Source organism: Anas platyrhynchos, chromosome 13, assembly GCF_047663525.1.
Source record: "Anas platyrhynchos isolate ZD024472 breed Pekin duck chromosome 13, IASCAAS_PekinDuck_T2T, whole genome shotgun sequence".
NCBI lineage: Eukaryota > Metazoa > Chordata > Aves > Anseriformes > Anatidae > Anas > Anas platyrhynchos.
This window is the reverse complement of record NC_092599.1, coordinates 3,308,413-3,325,989: the sequence shown is the minus strand read 5'-3', so window position 1 is coordinate 3,325,989 and position 17,577 is coordinate 3,308,413. Positions and strand designations below refer to the sequence as shown.

At 39.5% G+C, this 17,577-nt stretch overlaps 1 protein-coding gene across 10 annotated transcripts in view; it reads left to right on the top strand.

The window, feature by feature from the left end:
* The window catches only part of CHL1 (cell adhesion molecule L1 like), a 126,336-nt gene that overhangs the window by 22,494 nt on the left and 86,265 nt on the right, over positions 1 to 17,577 (top strand). For 5 of the 10 annotated variants that reach the window (XM_038185981.2, XM_038185990.2, XM_038185991.2 and 2 more), the window contains exon 2: positions 9,485 to 9,565. The exons of 2 other annotated variants lie outside the window; for them this stretch is intronic. The gene's annotated coding sequence lies outside the window, so the exon portion shown is untranslated. Of the gene's footprint in view, positions 1 to 7,641; positions 7,683 to 9,484; positions 9,566 to 17,577 lie in introns of those variants that run through there. 3 more of the 10 variants (XM_038185986.2, XM_038185983.2, XM_038185982.2) reach the window with 2 other exon arrangements.

The following is a 17,577-nucleotide window of genomic DNA, read 5'->3' as shown; positions in this document are numbered from 1 at the left end:
TCAGACATCCATATATTTTAAAAGCTGTCAGTCATTTGCCATATTTTTTGTGACAGTAGCAAAATGAACAGTAATGAGCATGAATAGTAATGAGTGTGTTATTCAGTATCTATAAATACAAACTGATTTTTATTGTAAGTTTTAGTCCAAATACACTAGTTTTTCTCTTCTTTTTAAAACCAAAGTCAGGATTTACTAAACCATAGCTGTTCATTCAAACATGTCTTACTTTTTATCATATTCCACTAATGAAGCGCTTGCTTTTGAAGTTTAATTCTAAATATGCATGTGCATCACTTGCTCCTGCTCACATTCTCCATTTGCCAGGAGGGTAAAAAATGAGTATTTGTGACTAAACATCTGAGGTTGTCTTTTTGCAAGGGAAGTCATCTTTTCTTCTTAGAAGAGGAATAGCATTATTTTAATCAATGCAGGCATCTCCTGTTTCGATTGTTACTTTTTGATAATGATCTTGATTTACAGAGACACAACAGTGAACCTCCCATTTTGGGCTTCTGTGAAGAAGGCAAAATCTCCATCTCACACAGACGGCACAAGTTCAATTAGGCATTTTGGTGTCATGGGAGGTTGATCACGATTTAATTGGCTCCAGCTGACTGGCTTTTAGGCCATGATATTCTTCACCAGCAGTCGGATGCTTCTCAAATATGTATGGAATTTTTTATTTTATTTGAAAATATTGCATAAACGCAGAATAATTATTTCCAAATGCTACTTTACAAGTGAATTCTCTGCATTAAGTATAGGTGAAGGAGAAACCATTAAAATAGAGTAATAATTAGTGTTGGAAGGGACTGTTGGAGGTCATCTGGTCCAACCTTGCGCTGAAAGTAGGGCCAACTTTGAAGTTAGATTATGTTGCTCATGGTTTTGTCCAGTTGAAAACAGTAATTATCCTCTCTGGATTAAACAAACACAGTTCTCAACCTCTTCTCATACATTATGTGCTGAAGCCCACAATTATCTTGGTCCCCTCTGCTGAATTTTCTGTTGGTTTATCAATCCACTACTGACTCTTATTCAGCCATGGTCATGGGCAGCCTGACAGCAGGACTCGCCAGTAAAGACTGAGTGAAAAAGAGCCACTAAATTCCTTATCCTTTTCTGTACCCTTTGTCAGTAGTTCTGTTGCCATGTTCAGGAGGGACTTGCTTTTTCCTTGATTTATTTACTTATTTATTTATTTTTCTGAAAATGTACCTATGAATGAGCCTTTCTTACTGTCTACCCCATTTCTTATCAGTTTCAACTCTGCCTGAGCTTTGGCTTTCTCAGTTCTACTCCTGCAGGTCTGGGCAAGGGTTATTTAGTGCTCCTGGGCAGGCTGTCCTCGCATCCACCTTCTGTTCACGTTCTTTTTGTGTTTGAGCTCAGCCAGGGATTCCACGTTCAGCCAAGTCAGCCTTCTGCCACGTCTGCTCTGCTTCCTACTCATCAGGTGGATCATTCTTGTGCTTCGAGGAGGTTTTCCTCGAAGATAAAGGAGCTCCCCAGTACTTTTCCCCAGAGCAGTTTTCCCTGGTATTACACCTGCTAGTTCCCTGAGCAAGCCAAATTCTGCTCTTCTGAAGTCACGCATCAATATTTCTTTGATATGCTTATGAAATCTAGGTTGCGTGTGCATCATCAGTTGCCCTTTTAGCCGATATCATGGTGGTTAAAGGCCCCCAGGATGATCAGGGTGTTGAACTGTGAAGACCAAATAAAGCTGTGTCCTCCACTTCTTGATCGGGTGACTGGCAGCAAATACCTACAGCAGCAGCAGCTTTGTTGGCCTCACTGCTTCTGACCCACACTGACCCATAAGCATTAGCTCTCAACCACCCCATCATCTGTTTCACAGCAAAGCTCTGAGCATTAACATCAATGGAAAAAAGTATTGAAAAATAAATCTCACTCATTACCCTCTTCTGAGGAAAATTCTGGGGTTTTTTTGAGCATGGGCTTTTGCAGGTTTTAATCCTCTACTGTTCATTTTCCAGCAGAAACATATGTTTTTGCTGATAGACAAAAAAGAAAGAGGAGAAAAAAACCACTCTTATTGAAACTGTATTTGACTCTAAGCATTTGTAGTACCACAGTAACTTAAACATAAGCTGAGTAACCTCTCTGGGTGGAGGATTGTGGGCATGAGGTCTTTTATGCAGATCTGTGGACAGAAGGAGTTAATAGCACGCTCTATGTCCTAAGAGTCAATGTAAAGAATTCATTGAACAGTCTGATGTGTTTTTCAGTTGTACTTTTCTCTTTGCACTTTCAGCATTTCAAAAGTAGCAGTACTGAAGAGGCCCATCATGACCTCAGTTGTCTCCCGTGTTAATGAAATGCCCTATGCTGTTGCTTATTAGTTAGGCCATTAGCCTGGGACTCGGAAGTGTTATTTCTGGCTCTGCAATTATCCTACTGCTGCAATTTCCCTATCTGAATTGAGGGTAACAAAGCTTTCCTTCTTTGTCAAGTGCTTGGAGATTTGCTGACAAAAAGTGCTATATAAGGGTTAGATATTGTTATGGGAACAAGTATCACTTTGTTTCCATGGCTTGAACGTCTTACAAGCAAGCAGAGAGCTGATGACCAAAACAGGATTAGAATTCAACAAATTGGTTATAATGAACAACTTCAGTCTGTTGATTTTATCTTTATGTTCGAAAGTCAGTAATTTTTGTAAGTCAATCTCCAGAGATTTTTTATTTTTTTTTTAAATCTATATTATTTGCTAGTTGGATTTGGAAACCTTTTTAGTTTGCTTTTTTTTTTTTTTTTTTTTAATTGCTTTGCTTATTTTAAATGCTAAATAAGTTGCTTAGTAGTTTGTACAATTGCTAGAAATCTGAACACAGAATTGCATGTCAATATTGGACATTTTTTCAGTTGCATTCAAAAGGCATTTCTTGGGGGGGACAACTGAAATCAACAGTTTAACAATGAAGAATATTTACAACAGGATAAAAAAAAAATTTCTTCATAAAAATTATCCTCTAAATCTCTTGTGAGCAGGGCAGCAGCAAAAGATGCTGATTTTTAAAAAAAAAAAGTTTCAAAAGCTTTTATACATTGTCTGCAGTTAGCCTCACACGTTAATCCTTTCTGATTCGTTCTCAGTTGTCCTATAACTGTGTTGTAGTGATGAAAAGCATCCTCAATTAAATTTGTGCATGGCCTGACTACAATTTTTAACTGGAAAACATTGGGGAAATTGTTTATGAGGTGATGTAAAGAAAAATTCCTTCAAAAACACTGTGCTGATTTATCCTAGTTGAGGACTTTTTCCAGCATTTCTGAGAAAGACTGGGTATTTTGGCACTCGACTGTGCAAAATTGAAACCTATTTTTTTCTATGTGGAAAACACAGAACTAAGTGTTTTAGAAGTGTTATTTCCTGAAACTCCAGTGTTGTGACAGAAATGAATGTGTTGTATGAAAAATAATGGATTATTTTACTTATTTATTTATTTATAGCCAGCATGTAGGTACTTGTGATGCTGCGTTACTGGTTTAGGAGCAATCCTGTTTTCAGCTTGCGTGGCATTCAATTGCACATACGCCTTGTTGAAGAGCCCAGGGAAAGGTTGTAACGCGGAGATATGTTGTGTATTAGAAGGTTATTAAAATCAAGTGTAAGTGCACTCTATGCCTTGGGGATTTGAAATGCAAAATCATTCTAACTAATAAGCAGATACTAAGTGTGCCAAATTTTACCCCAAGGTACGTGCAGGCTCTTGTGATAGCTCGGTTGAGCTCACTGACTTTTATTGACTATCAGGATTTAGTGACCCGGGAGGGAAATATTGACAGAGGTGATTCCTAGCAGTCACAATTTTCCTTAAGGGACGATAACACCTGGTGTTCGCTGTAAATTTAAAATCAATACATTCATGTGTGTCATGGCACGGGGTTTAACCGCTGAACATCTACCTACTGTGATCCTGTGGCAATGCTCTATATGAGATCTGAGTGCTTTTTACAGACCTTGATGTTGTCTTTAGGGAAAAATATCCATCATGTGGTGAAAAGCCCATGAGAAAGTGCGTGTGCATGTGTATGCATCAGCCCTTACATGTGTGTTAGAGCCAAGTCGATTTTCTTCTGGTAACCACTGTAACAGCTTTTAACACCATACTTCTCTACTGCTAAGGTCCCTACAGAGCTGAATTATGTACTGGTAACGAGCTGTAGCGTTTCATGTGCCTGAATAGTCATGGGCCAGAATCTGGCCCAATAAGCTTGATTTATGAAAACTTGTTCATGCTTGCCTTCTTTTATAGGTACAGTAAATCACAGAAATTGTTGGCTAACGTGGTGTGATGGTCTCAGACAGCTGTGATTGGTATTTCAAGGTTCTCTTCATGTTATGGTAGCCCCTTCAGTAATAAATAAATAGATATTTGAGAAACTTGAAATGTTGCATTTGCAGTAATTGGGAGCAACCATATTCTAAAGTTGAGAATGACCCAAAACACTTTTTTTTTTTTTTTTTTTTTCTTATTGGGAAAACTGAAATATTGGCAAAACAGGTCTTCTAAATTGATCATCTAAATTTCACTGCTTTGAAATTAGTGCTTTTCTACTGTTGCTAAAAATGAAATAGTCTTTATTTAAGAAGGAGGAAAGCTTACTGTTGTATAGGCTTTTTTCAACAGTGCTACAGCTTTGTTAGGTTGTATTTATAATACCCAGGGGTAAAATTATGTCTAAAAATGTTTGTTTCTTAAATGATTAAGAGCTCCTTCCCTCTCTTGATCTTTATTTATTTTTTTTCAGCCCATATCAAATTTGTGTACCTGGTATTAGTTTGAAGCTGTCATTACAAATACTTCCCTTAGCACATGTGCTTCTAGTGTCGAATCCAGCCCCCCACTCACTCCAAGGACGGCAATCTTTTACTGTGACTGCATTTTGCTCATTTCATACTGGGATATTTTCCAAGCAGGTTAATGCATCTTTTTATTGCTTGAAAAAATGTCTTCTTCCAAATATCTTTTGCAATCAATGTGCAGAACTGGAGCTTATTTCTCATTGTCACTTGCACTGGAGGTGATGGGAAGGCTGGCCAGGCCATGCTGGGTCCTTTCATCCTTTTGCCACCTGTGTTTCACACACCACATTCTGCAATAGGATAAATGCTCGTGGTTGGCATCGATCGATTGGGCTCAGATGAGATGTGATGAGCATGCTGCTGGGTGAGCAAGTTGGCTTCTGCAGGGCTTTGCTGCAGGGAAGTGGCCAAGGCTGCCTCAGAGCTCCAGCCTGAGCAGCCCTCCCCTCTTCTCACACAGGGAGGCTCTGCCCAGTCCTCTGGGCCAAAGCTGGCCGTTGTTCCCCTCAGTGAGGTGGGGATTTGCAGCAGGCACAGTTCAAGCAACGTTTCCATATTTAGGTTTACTTTTTGAGAAGCCTGGCTTGGAGGCTGGTACTTCATCGATTCACACGTCTCTTAGAGAGAAACGGATGGCTGAGCAGGAAGGTCACTTTGCAGCGGGGCCCACACATCCCTGCCCCAACCTGTTCCTCCTCTCCAGCCAGGAGTGGAGGAGCCCAAGGAGGTGCCCGTGCCATCTGCACTGTGACCGGAGGCAGCAGGCAGCGCAGAGACTGAGCAGCCACAGGGTAGCTCGACACAGGGGACAGAGATGTCTCAAAGCAGTTTTTGTGCCCTGCTGCTTTTTCCCTTCTCTGCACTGAGCTGAAATTCTGAAATTCAATGTCAAGCGCAGCGAGGGACCAGCTGAATGAATAAAAGTGTGAACTGCATTCCCTCACGTGGCAATCTGTCAGCTCTTCTGGAGAACAGGAAGGCCGAACTTGCAGGCTGTACTTGCAGACTGCAATAACAATAAAATGCCATTGGGAAGTACGTGGCAGAAGCAGCACTGGGTATCCAGATGGACATGTAAATCCTTTGTGCATGCATACAGAGAAAGCAATATCCTAGTTTTATTTCTCATCTTTAAAAATTCCAGCAGACTTGCAAGGCCAGGGCACCTAACCTCTGTGATTCGGGCCACAAGGTCTCCAGGACAATTGTTGTGAATCCCAATTTATAAGGCTGCTTATTTTTTCCCTGTAGTATGTAAGGCATGAAAAAACAAACAGCCAGTTTAAAAAACAAACAAACAAACAAAAAAACAACCAACCAAAAAAACCCAGCCAGTTAAATTCCCAATGTAGACCGTGAAACATTTATTTTTATTAAGACATACTTCGTTTCACTAATGCTTTCTTTTCTACTGTAATGCTAAATTCAATCATTTCAGGACTTGTGCAGCTGCAAATTTGCTGCAGCTTTGAACAACCTTTGCCTAAGCCAGGGAAGCAGGCGGCATCAGTGCCTGTTGTGTGGCTGCCACGTGGGAGGAATGACAGAGCTTTCCTACAGGCAGCATCTACTGGACAGAAAAGCCTGGGGGTGATGGACTTTGACCACCAAGTCATGAGTCTTCCTTTATGTTACAGAAGAGACTTGGGCAAAATTGTGGGTCACCTTCCCCAGGTGATGCCCATTGCCAGGAGCTGGGAATGGCAGTGCTACTGTGTGGAACAGTGGGTTTGAGGTGGAGCAGCATTGTGGGGATTTATGGTCAACTTAGTGCCTTCAGTAGGATGTTCCTGATGCTCTCTGATGAAAGTCAAGAGTGATACCATTTGGCAGTCTGTGAGCTGAAGCTGCAGTAGTTGCACCTGAGCACTGAAAGTACCCTGCTTGTACTCTGCCCTTCTAATGCTAAATATTTTTTTGTGTGTATGTTTGGGGAATGCTGAATTCTCACTGTTGGTTTATACTATGCCTGAAACAACAAGACCAGCTAAAAGTTGGCTGGCTCTGATAAACCCAATAAAAAATACCAAACGACATGGACTAAGTTCCTAACATTGCATTTTTTTTTTTTTTTTTATCAAGCTCACCTATACTTTTCACTGTAAGAATTTCTTATATAACTCCTTTCCTTCAGCCTGTGAGCTCTATTTATCCTTCCTCTGTTCACACAGCCCACTGATAACTTCAGTCCTCCAGACCTTCTCTCCAGGAAATTCTATTAAGATTTTCTCTGAGCAAAAGTGTGTAGCCCTTCAGAATTCCTTTATCAGGCCTGTGCTTTTTCCTGTTATGGTTTGCCTCTGCTTTCTTTTTTTTTTTTTTTTCATGGATAGCTGTAATTTAAAGCTTACTAGATCGATAAATCCAAGATGCACCATGTAAGTGGGAGAAGCTGACAAACAGCTGGTAAAGACTGGAGACAGCTGATTAAAAAGAAGGCTGGTATAAAGCTTCTGAGCTACTATTCTCTGTCGTGATTTCTGAGTTAGATTGGAGAAAAAAAAAAAAAAGAGGGGAGAGGAGAAATTGTAATTTCCTTCTCCCTCAGAGTCCATAATTAAAATAGTGGTGACTTTTTTTTTTTTTCATGTCTCTAAATAAAAGGTAGATGATGATGATTATTATTTTATTTGGAGAAGCTGTTTTAATCAATTGCAAGTGAATTAGCTTAATGTAGAGGTAGCTGGGTAAAATGTAATGGCTCGAAGTCTAGACTTGCTGTAATAACAGCATCTCTGGTCTTGAACTCTGAATCTGTTCCTGTGATAAGCTAAAATCTTGGCAATAGCCTCTGTTTTACAGTTTTACAAAGTAGGGATTTTCTACTCTTGTTTTGCAAGCCCTGGTGAGTGTGCATGGGACTGGGCTTGGGCTTGCTTTGTCTTCTAGCTGAGGCACGTCTCCCACTCCTCGGACTGGGCTTGGCTTGGCTGTACCCAGCTGGCACAAGCTGTAGATCAGGCAATTTGTGTTTGGCATCACAAGCTGCAGTTGCATTTCCTTGGGAAGGTAAAGACGCTATAAAGGGCTGAGTGTGCTGCCAGCAGGAAAGTAAACATTTCTAAGCTAAAGTCTCAGTAGGTGTTGAGAAGGATTACAGTGCAGCTGGAAGTAGAGCTGAGGTTCCTAAATCACTGTAGAGCTTAAGGAAACATTTTCTGTGCATGTCAGAAAGCATAATTTATTGACAAACAGGTTGAACTCTAAAAATGCTAGTGAATTGTGGTTCAGTGAAATTGCATGCTTATTTTGGCAGGGAGGTTCATATAAATGTGTTGTATCTGCCCACAAAGCAGAAACTAAATGAAAGATGGGAGATGTGTTTGACAATAAGCATAGACATACATCCATGTATGCTAAATTTGGCGATATATTCCAAAATACCAAAGAGATGTTCCAATATGAATTTGAAATGCCGTGGGAAAGGAGGTGCATGTGCATGTGTGTGCTTTGGGAAAGGGTTTGGGTCTGTCTGTGGGGAAATAAGTCTGTCTGCAACTGGTGAAATGAGACCAGATAAAGAGATTATCAAGTAGTGACAAGAGAGAAAATAGGTTAGATGAATTTCTTTTTATCACTTCTTTCCCCTTAAGACATCTCACTGAATATCGTTTCATTCATACAAAGAGTCTTGAAAGAAAATCACTTTTAAAGGTGACCCACAAAGGAGGAAAAAGGGGGGAAAAAAAGCACTTGTGTGCTACTTTTGCTTCTTGGTGGCATAGGAATATGGCCTGGGATTTACACTGTGCACATGTAGTCCCTTCTGGGACTGGAGGTGTTTGAGCAAGAAAAGTGATTTTAAAGCTCCCAGATCTTTCCATGGTGAAGATGATGAAGGCCAGGAGGTGACTGCTCAGTAGCAGAGGTGTGGCATGTCCACGTCCACCAGAGAGGGATACGGAAATGCCATTCCTCAAATGCAACTCTTTTTCAACATGATTTTGAAGTAGGGGGAAATATTACTGGGGGTGGGGGGTGGGGAGGGGGAGCAGTTAAGGATTTATTTTATTTTATTTTATTTTATTTTATTTTATTTTATTTTATTTTAGTCTTGAATACACCCTTCTTTCATGAGACTCTTATTTTAAATGAAAGTAACTATTGAAAATCATCTTGAAATCTTGTATCACATTAGACTATAGGAGAGCAATTATGTAAGTAATGGTTGATAAGATTTATTGTTTCTGTTTTTGTGCTACCTAGTAGTTCCAGTGATCACTGAGTCTTATCTGTTTAGTACTATATAAACCACTTAGCTGGCTTTACAAAGCTTGTAATCTAAGGACATAGGAAAAGCAAAGAAAGAGAGGAAATAGAGGTGCAGAGAAGTGCCTCATTCCAAGGTCACAAACCAGATTTAGGATTAGAATCAGACTCAGCTAATTTTTCTGTTCCATGGGGTATGTTACTTGTTATTCAAATATGGAAAACACTGTCCTTTTCTAGTTAAATAGAGGACAAAGAGAATAAGATCAGACAAATTCAGTGATGTAGAGAAAAAGAAAACAAAACAAAAACAAAACAAACAAAACAAACAAACCAAACAAAAAAAAAAAAAGAAATGGACTGATAAAATGCTATTTTTAGATGAAGTCAACATCTGACATACCATTGCTCAACTTACACGTTTCTCTTTCCCTCCAGATGCAGTAAGGTGGGGAGAATGATTCAGGTGTGAAACTGCAAATTGACCATGCACTGATGAAGAAGCAGCTGCATGTACTGGTTAGAATTTATTTATTTTTTTATTGTCTTTATTCTGAATGGTAATAGTTAAATTCATTATAACCACTTTAGACCTATTTGATATCTTTTGTATCTTTAATATGCTTTCCATAATAGCATAAAGATTTACATATATTTATACACGTATTTATCTATGGAACAATTCCTTATAATTTGAATTGCTTGAAGTATACAGATATACTTTCAAAGTCTGAAAGCTCTGTGACTTGTTTGTCTTTTACTCTTTATAAGTTAAGTATACAGTCAATAATTATACATATAGCTGAACACTAGGATAGGTTTTATCCTGTAGCAGCGTCTTATTGCTAAAGACTTTATGATTTGATATAAAAAACAAAACAAAAATGAGCAAACAAACAAGAATCTGTAATCTATTTCATTTTTCAACCTGACAGAACAGAAAAGGTGTTGCAGTCATTCTACCCTGATTATTTCCATGCATGTCTTCCAACCTGCTTTCCTGTAGCTGGTGATGTTGGCTTTTGGGGCAGGAGTGTGATAGTGCATTGCCCCGGGCCCCTGAGGGGCTTGGTGCAAAGCCCCAGACCTTGCCTTCGGTTAAAGCAGGCCTGGGGCATGTTGAGAAGGAACAGAGAAAGAGCAGGGCCTTTGTGGTGCATTCATTGGTGGAGTGGAAGGAAGCCTTGGAGCCTCAGGGTACTTGTGCCTGTGGTTTCTCTTGAATCACAGAATCACAGAATTTCTAGGTTGGAAGAGACCTCAAGATCATCGAGTCCAACCTCTGACCTAATGCTAACAGTCCCCACTAAACCATATCCCTAAGCTCTACATCTAGACGGCTTTTGAAGACTTCCAGGGATGGTGACTTGGTAGCTTCCTACCAGGGATTTCAGTGCCTATGGACCCGTCCTGCAGCGAGATGTGCTTGGAGGAAATAAGCACGCTGGCAAGGGGCTGCTGTCTATTTATTTATTTAATCCTATTTGCTAAACAATTATAATTTTGTGTTCTGTTTTTTGTTTGTGGCTGATGAGCAGGGAGTCTGTGCTACATGGAGCTTAAATATGTGTTTCTCATTAATTTTTATTAATGAGAGCTCTAAGAGTAAAGCTCTGTTGTGAATTATGTATCCCTTAACTTTTTTTTTTTTTTTGAGATACTGTTTGTTGTTTTTGTTTCCCTGTATTCTGATCCCTGTCTTTTGCTATTGCAGAGGGCAGGGCTGAGAACATCCTTCCTACATATCTGTTGCTGAATGTCATCTTGCACGCTTTTGTGGTCTGTAAAATTCATAAAGACAAAGTTGGTGACAAAATGTAGTCAGTCTAAATATTGCTTTAACTTACTTTTTTAGTAAAATATTTTTTGTTCTTTTATTATACGGCTGAAAAAAATTATTATTATTATTTTTTTACATCCAGTGATGGTTTCAAGTAGAGAATAATTTTCTGATTTCTGATGTACCTCAACTAATTAAGCGGTAGGTTTTAGATGCTGTTTACATCTAGATCTCTATAAAACATGATTATGTTTTGATTCCTGTCCTTTTAGGAGCAGCTCTGAACAGCTCACTTTCTTTGTCAGTCTACAAGTTAGCTTAGAAACTTTCTTTCATGACCAGCCATCTGGAAAGGTCACCCTATGAAGGCTGCCCCTATTTTTGTAGGTATGCATGAGCAAAGAGAATAAAGGTTTACTCATTTTTTGTTTGACTTGGTTTGGTTTTGTTTCCTCTGGGGTGGACACACAATGTTATTGTTTCTTCTTACTCCCCAAAACACATGCATTTTACTAAAACAAACAAACAAACCCTAACAACAACAACAAAATAAATCCACAAAACCCCACCCACCGTCAACAAAACCAAGCAAACAAGCAAAACTCTCCTCCGGTCTCCTCCCTGAGGCTGCTGCATGGGCTGGGCTTTGCCATTTCAAAGGAGAAATACTGGAAGTGTAGGCGTAACATTCTGAGTGCAGACTTGAGCAGATTTTTATATCTGCCCTTCTCTCTTAGCAGAAAAGGTCATGGAGTAATGCAGCCTTTATAACCAGCTGTGTGCTTGGCTCTCCATGCGTCAGAGCCATGGATGTTTGGGAAATGTGCTGTTCCCCTTCCTGGGGCTGACAGCTCTCTGCACACCCCCTTCCCTGCCTGAAGTGTCCTCTCCTCCCCAGCTCAGCACCGTGACCCCCTCGCCTGCCCTGACCAGCATCTGAACCCAAACCCATTCAGACAGGGTTCGGAGTTAAGTTAATGTATGCCCTCCATCTGCCCTGCAAAGAAGTGCATGTACACAAGACCTTTTCATTTCAACACATCTCTTTCTCAGCTAGGGGAATTGTCATTAAGATTTCATTGCATTTAACTGTTTGATAAATTTAATTTTAAGCTACCCTATATTTAGAGTTTGTAAGTCTTAACTTGTAAAAGTTATTTGTCAACCTGAAAGTTAGTACTCCTTTGCATTTAAAATGCAGGGCATGACACATGAAGCTGCATTTATAAATAGGATACACCTTTGTGTCATTTTCTACTTGCTTAAAAGCCAATGTCTGGTGAAGGAAGCTCCCATCCTGAGGAGAAGAAAGGGCTCATTAAAAACATTAGCTGCCATAGAACAAATTGAGCTACAGTGCTCTACAAAAAGATTATAATAACTGTAATAATAAATGGATTAATAATACATTACAGGAGAATTCCTCCAGTCAGATTGTCACACGTTTATCTCTGAAAATTGACTTTGGTGAGGTGTGTCACAGGAGCTAATGACCTTAACTGATGGATTCAGGAGCTCGCCACGCTCCCAAATCTACTTCAGTGCAGATCTCTGTACTCTTCATAGTCTTCTAGACAGACATGGGATAAGTAAAGACATTTGAGGTGGCAAGCTGGGAGGTACCTCTGAGCTGAAACAAGGGAATCTCCAGCTTCATCCTTAAATAATCGGAGTAGGTCCAACCCTGACTGTGTACAAGGGAAAATTCAGGTTGCTGGCTCAGCACCACCCACAACACTGGTTGGGACATGCTTGGCTCAGGTGACAGGGGTCCAGGAATACCTGCTGCCTCCATCATATGGAGAGCTTCCCTGACATTGAAGCTTTTGGGTAAAGCTCGCTTCTGTATGTGTCATGAGTAAATTCTCTCTCCCAGACCTGCAGATAAGCTATCCCAAAAGTGATGCTCTGTAGTATGATGGAGCTGTTCCCATGCTCCGTGGGAAGGTTTGAGTGGAAGCATAGGCTTCCCATACAAGGAGAGCTTGGGGATTTCCACTGCCTGCCTTGCGCTAGGGCTGGCTTTGTAATGGCTGCTAGGCACCTGTGCTGCGCTGGGGAAAAATTGCATTAAGGGAATTGATTACCCAGACATTGTAAGCCCATGCTGGTTGTAAACGGCATCTTTAGGCACCTAGTCACCTTTAAAATTAATCCATTAGTCACTTCTGAGATGTCAAACAGCCCTCCTAAGCCTGGGGACTACTGAAGATGGAGGTTACGTGAGTTTGTGGTTGGTAATTTGTAGAATAATTTGGGCTGGAAGGTACCTGAGGGAGTTGTCTGGATGCCTCAGTTCAGAAAGGAATCAGTGGATTCCAAGTACAGATTATGGGCAAAATCTGTCTTTGTACTGTATATCACACTGAATGATGCTTCTGGATGTCCCTGTTTACACCTACAAGCAAGTACTTGTAGATGTTCTGGGCACTTAGTTTGCATGTGCAAACTTTGTCCATGGAAGATATAAAATCAAAATTCATCTTAAGATGACTCTAAAAAGCAAAAATCTCTCAGCACAAAAAAGGCAGTCATAAGGACATCAATTGTTTTCTTATCAGTGCTTTGCATCATGTTAATACTATAGCCAATAGTAAATTGCATAAGCATTGAGGGATTGTACTGGATCAAAGGGAATGATACTAGGGCTTTTATACCAGAAGATTTTGAGTTTGCATTTGAAGTCACACAATATGTGGTTTCCTTTATTTCCTGGCTGATGTGAGGGGAGCTGAACAGTTGCTCTATTTGGCACAGGGTTAGCTCTCTTTCCCGATGTATTGCCTTACTTTTGTGCATTGGTTTATTAGATACATACTGGAAAAAAAAAGAGTAAGGTATCAAATAAAGGTAATACATTAGTGCACCGAATTGTTATGGCACCAGCAAACAACCAGACCGCTGCCTGTGTATCATGTGGTCATGCAGGGAGCTGAAAGCCCGGTTTGGTTTTTCAACTCTCCAAGCAATAAAAGACACAGTTGGCAGCACTGAAAATGTTGAATTTTGGAACAGAGCAAACAGGTACCTGCTAGGAAGCTGCTAAAATAGTGATGGCCTGGGGCTGGCAGCATACAACAAGGGGAATACAGCTCTACCTGCCAAATGGGTTCTGTGCCTCCATGCTATTTCTGTCTTGACTGCTGTCAGGCAGGAGAAAGAGCTAAATGCTATGGCTATTCTTACATTTTTTAGAAATGAGACTAGGTTCATTAACACTCTCATCAAATGGCTTTCAGTTGCTATCAGTCTGACTTGTATTTGAATTGATGACCTTGAGATGAAAGGCTTTTTATTCTATTACCAATCTCCTGAGCCATCAAGTCTTTAATATGCCGTGTAAAATCAGCTTTCAGATGGTATTTCTTTTATATAATATTGCCATTTATTATTAACAATGTTTGATTTTGTGTGCCACTAGCTCTAATTGTGCATAATGCTACTTTTGTTATTCCTATTATTTCAGATATATCCACTATATTACTATACTCACACAGACATAGAGAAAACAGATTGGTAAGAGACTGTGATTAAGCTTTATATAAAGTTGAGTTAATAAAATTACATAAAAATACAAAGGTAGAATAAATTCAGCATCAGCAAAGTTAATGTATTAGTTCAGTAAATTGAAATATAAAACTCAGTTTTGATGTTGAAATAAGCTTTCCTGCAAAGTACCATATGGGACAACCAAATGCACAGTAAATTAAGAAAAATGAATAAGAGTATGCAACACAAACTATTGCAATGAAGGAAGTATATTACATACCACCCTTTTCCTAAAGATAGAACGTGTTAAGAAACCAGTGTATACAGGGGCACAAAGCAGAAGTGTAATGAGGTAGCTTCTCCTATTTTAGTTTTATTTGAATATGATTCTTGGGAAAACATAAAACTGGCAGCACTGGGATAAAAGGCGCCTTTGTGGATGGAGTCATTACAAACTCTGAAGTATGACAGCTAAATGTACATATTTGTCCTGACTTGCAAGTATGTAATAAGAATTTTAAAGATAATATGAGGCTGGTGATGTCCTGAGCAGTAGTACTCAGTTGTGGTGCCGAATGAAATGATACTTTCACTGTTATTTTGCTCCAGAGGAGATAATGCAGATATTATTTCTTGGGTGGTGTTGACACCAAAAGTGTTAGAATGCAAGTCTGACCCAGGATCTTGAGGGGTCATGAACTGAACTTGCTGTATCACAACACAGAGCCAACTTCCAGGAGCGATGTTCATCTGGAGTCCTTTTAAGAGGCTTCCAGTGATGGGGTCCCAAGAGCCTCCTTGGAGATAACATATTCAAATGATTAACTGTCTGTATAGCTCAGAAAGCTTTCATTCTGTCTGTCCTTAATTTTTCTTACTGTGAATTAATTCAGTCACCCGTTCATGAAGTATGAATAATTGTGGTTTTCTTAATTAAAATCTGTTGTATATTGGAAGATAACTGTTATATCTACTTGGACCTTATTTTTCATAGACTGAGCAAATACGTTCCTTCCTGGGTCATGCTTTCTGAATCTCATATGAATAATTACCTTCCATGTCCTGTGGTTAACATCTGTTAATATTTCCCAAAACACCACTTGTCTCTCTGCCAGCAGACTTGCATTGCTGACTCATGTTTAGGTTTTATCCTTCCTAACCTCTATGTTCTCTTCCTTACAAAGCACATCTTAAAGTTTGCATTCGACTATTTCCAAAAGAAACTGGACTTTGTGTACCTTTATACCTAATTGTGTTCATGATGTTGGATGCTTTTCCTCCATTGTCAAGATCATTTGGCATGCCTGTGCTGTCCTCCTGAGTGCTTACAGCTTCTCCACACTTGGTATCTTTGTGTTACCAAAGTCATTCATAAATAACTGGGTCAAGCACAGCCCCTACGGAGATGCACTGGTGTTTTCTCTCAATTTGGAAGTGAGCAGTGGAAAACTCTTCTATGAGTGTGTTTATTGTTAGCTTAAATATAATAATAATAAAGTTAGTTTTGCCTTAGTGTGGTACAATATTTTTGTCTAATCAAAATGTATCTAATTCTTTTATGATAGAGTAGTTATCTTTTTATTTAAAAAAAAAAAAAGGTGGGGGTTGGAAATTGGGTTGACCTGATTAGTTCTTCCCAAAATACATAGAGAGGGAAACATGGTTGTGGAGGACCAAGTCCTTAGGTCTGGAAAAGGCAAATATAAGGGCCAAATTCCCTTGTGGATAGGAAGGGAGGCCAAAAACTGCTAAGGATAAATGAGGATGGACATTGGGAAGAGACTTGCTGATGACAAGCCAGCCAGCCCAGCCCAAGGGTGCTGGGGCAGGGCAGGAGCAGCCCTCACTTGGCACTTCCCAGAGTAGCAGAGCCATGGTGGGATCTGCCAGGAGGCTTGTGCAAGTCCTTCCCAGCCCTCTGCTCTGAGTAGATAATAAAAGCTTGGTTTGGGCCAACATTTAAAAGCCAAAATTGTTTCAAAGCAAGTTCTTAAAAAACATACTTTGTTTTGTAAGGGGTATGCGTGTGGAATGTGTATAATATTGAAGCTTTGCTACAGCATATATATGGATACAGTAAGTTAATGCATTATTTGTACAAATAGGTATAGACTTAGAGCATAGTACAATGCCATTCTCTGAGGCTTCTGTCCATCATAGTAGAAGTGTATAATAGTAGACACTGGAATAATAAATAGTAAATATAATAAATTGTTTTAAAAAGTTGGGATAAATTACACATAATGAGATTATCTCCTGAAAAAGTACAGCCTATTTTTTGTTAGCTCTTCATAGTTTGTTCTGTTTCTAAGCCCTGCTACCATAGACTTCAGTATTCATAGTTTCCCTTCTGCTAAAAGGAGTAGTCACCATTTCTGTAAAGCCACACTCCAGTTAGCTGTTTCTGAGGCAAGTCAGATAACTGGCTGCCTCCAGTTCTGTAGTATGGAATAAAGGAAAACATTTAGAAAAAATACCAATATCCTCCATAAAATGAAATGAAAAAATATTTTTCTGAAAGTGACAAGGTGTTAAATTTCTTTTCTAAGTTAATTCTTTGACAGACTAATGTAAGTAAGCAATAGAGAATGGAAAGTGATTAAAAATTTAAGAATTAACAGTAAAGAGCAGGCAAAGAATTGCTATATATACAGATTTGCATCCTGTAACATAAAGAGGATTAAAGAATAAACTTACCTCTGACATTTATTTTAGAGAAAGTCCTGGGGACAGGTGACACAAATAACTCTAATGTGCCAACACCCCAATGGGGTCAATGGGACAAACCCAAAGAGCTATTGTAGGGAAAAAATCTGTACTTGCTTTTTTTTATATATTTATTTTATTTTTTTATTATGTTCCCACTCAAACTATTCAGGTAAAATGATAAAATTAAATTGATGATGATCCATCTGGGAAATGGCATGATATTTTTCTCTAAATATGGTTTGTGGAGAAATTTTAAAAAGCCAAATGATTGCATAGAGAGTTATAGTCTGTGAACCATATTGTTATTGCTATTGTCAGTACTTTGTCTTCAGATGGCAGGAGCTCTTTCAGCCTGTAAAGAGTGAGAAATTGCTTTGTTCTCTGACAGTCTGAAAACTGCTTCTGACACTCGTCTCCAGCCTTGATTTGATTAACAGAAGTGATGATTTTCCCCAAAAGAACAAGGCCACGCAGGAATTGCCCCAAGGAGGAGCGGGCAGAGGTGATGGCCGTGGGTTCCCTCCTCGGCAGCTCGAGTTGCAGCAGCACGTCA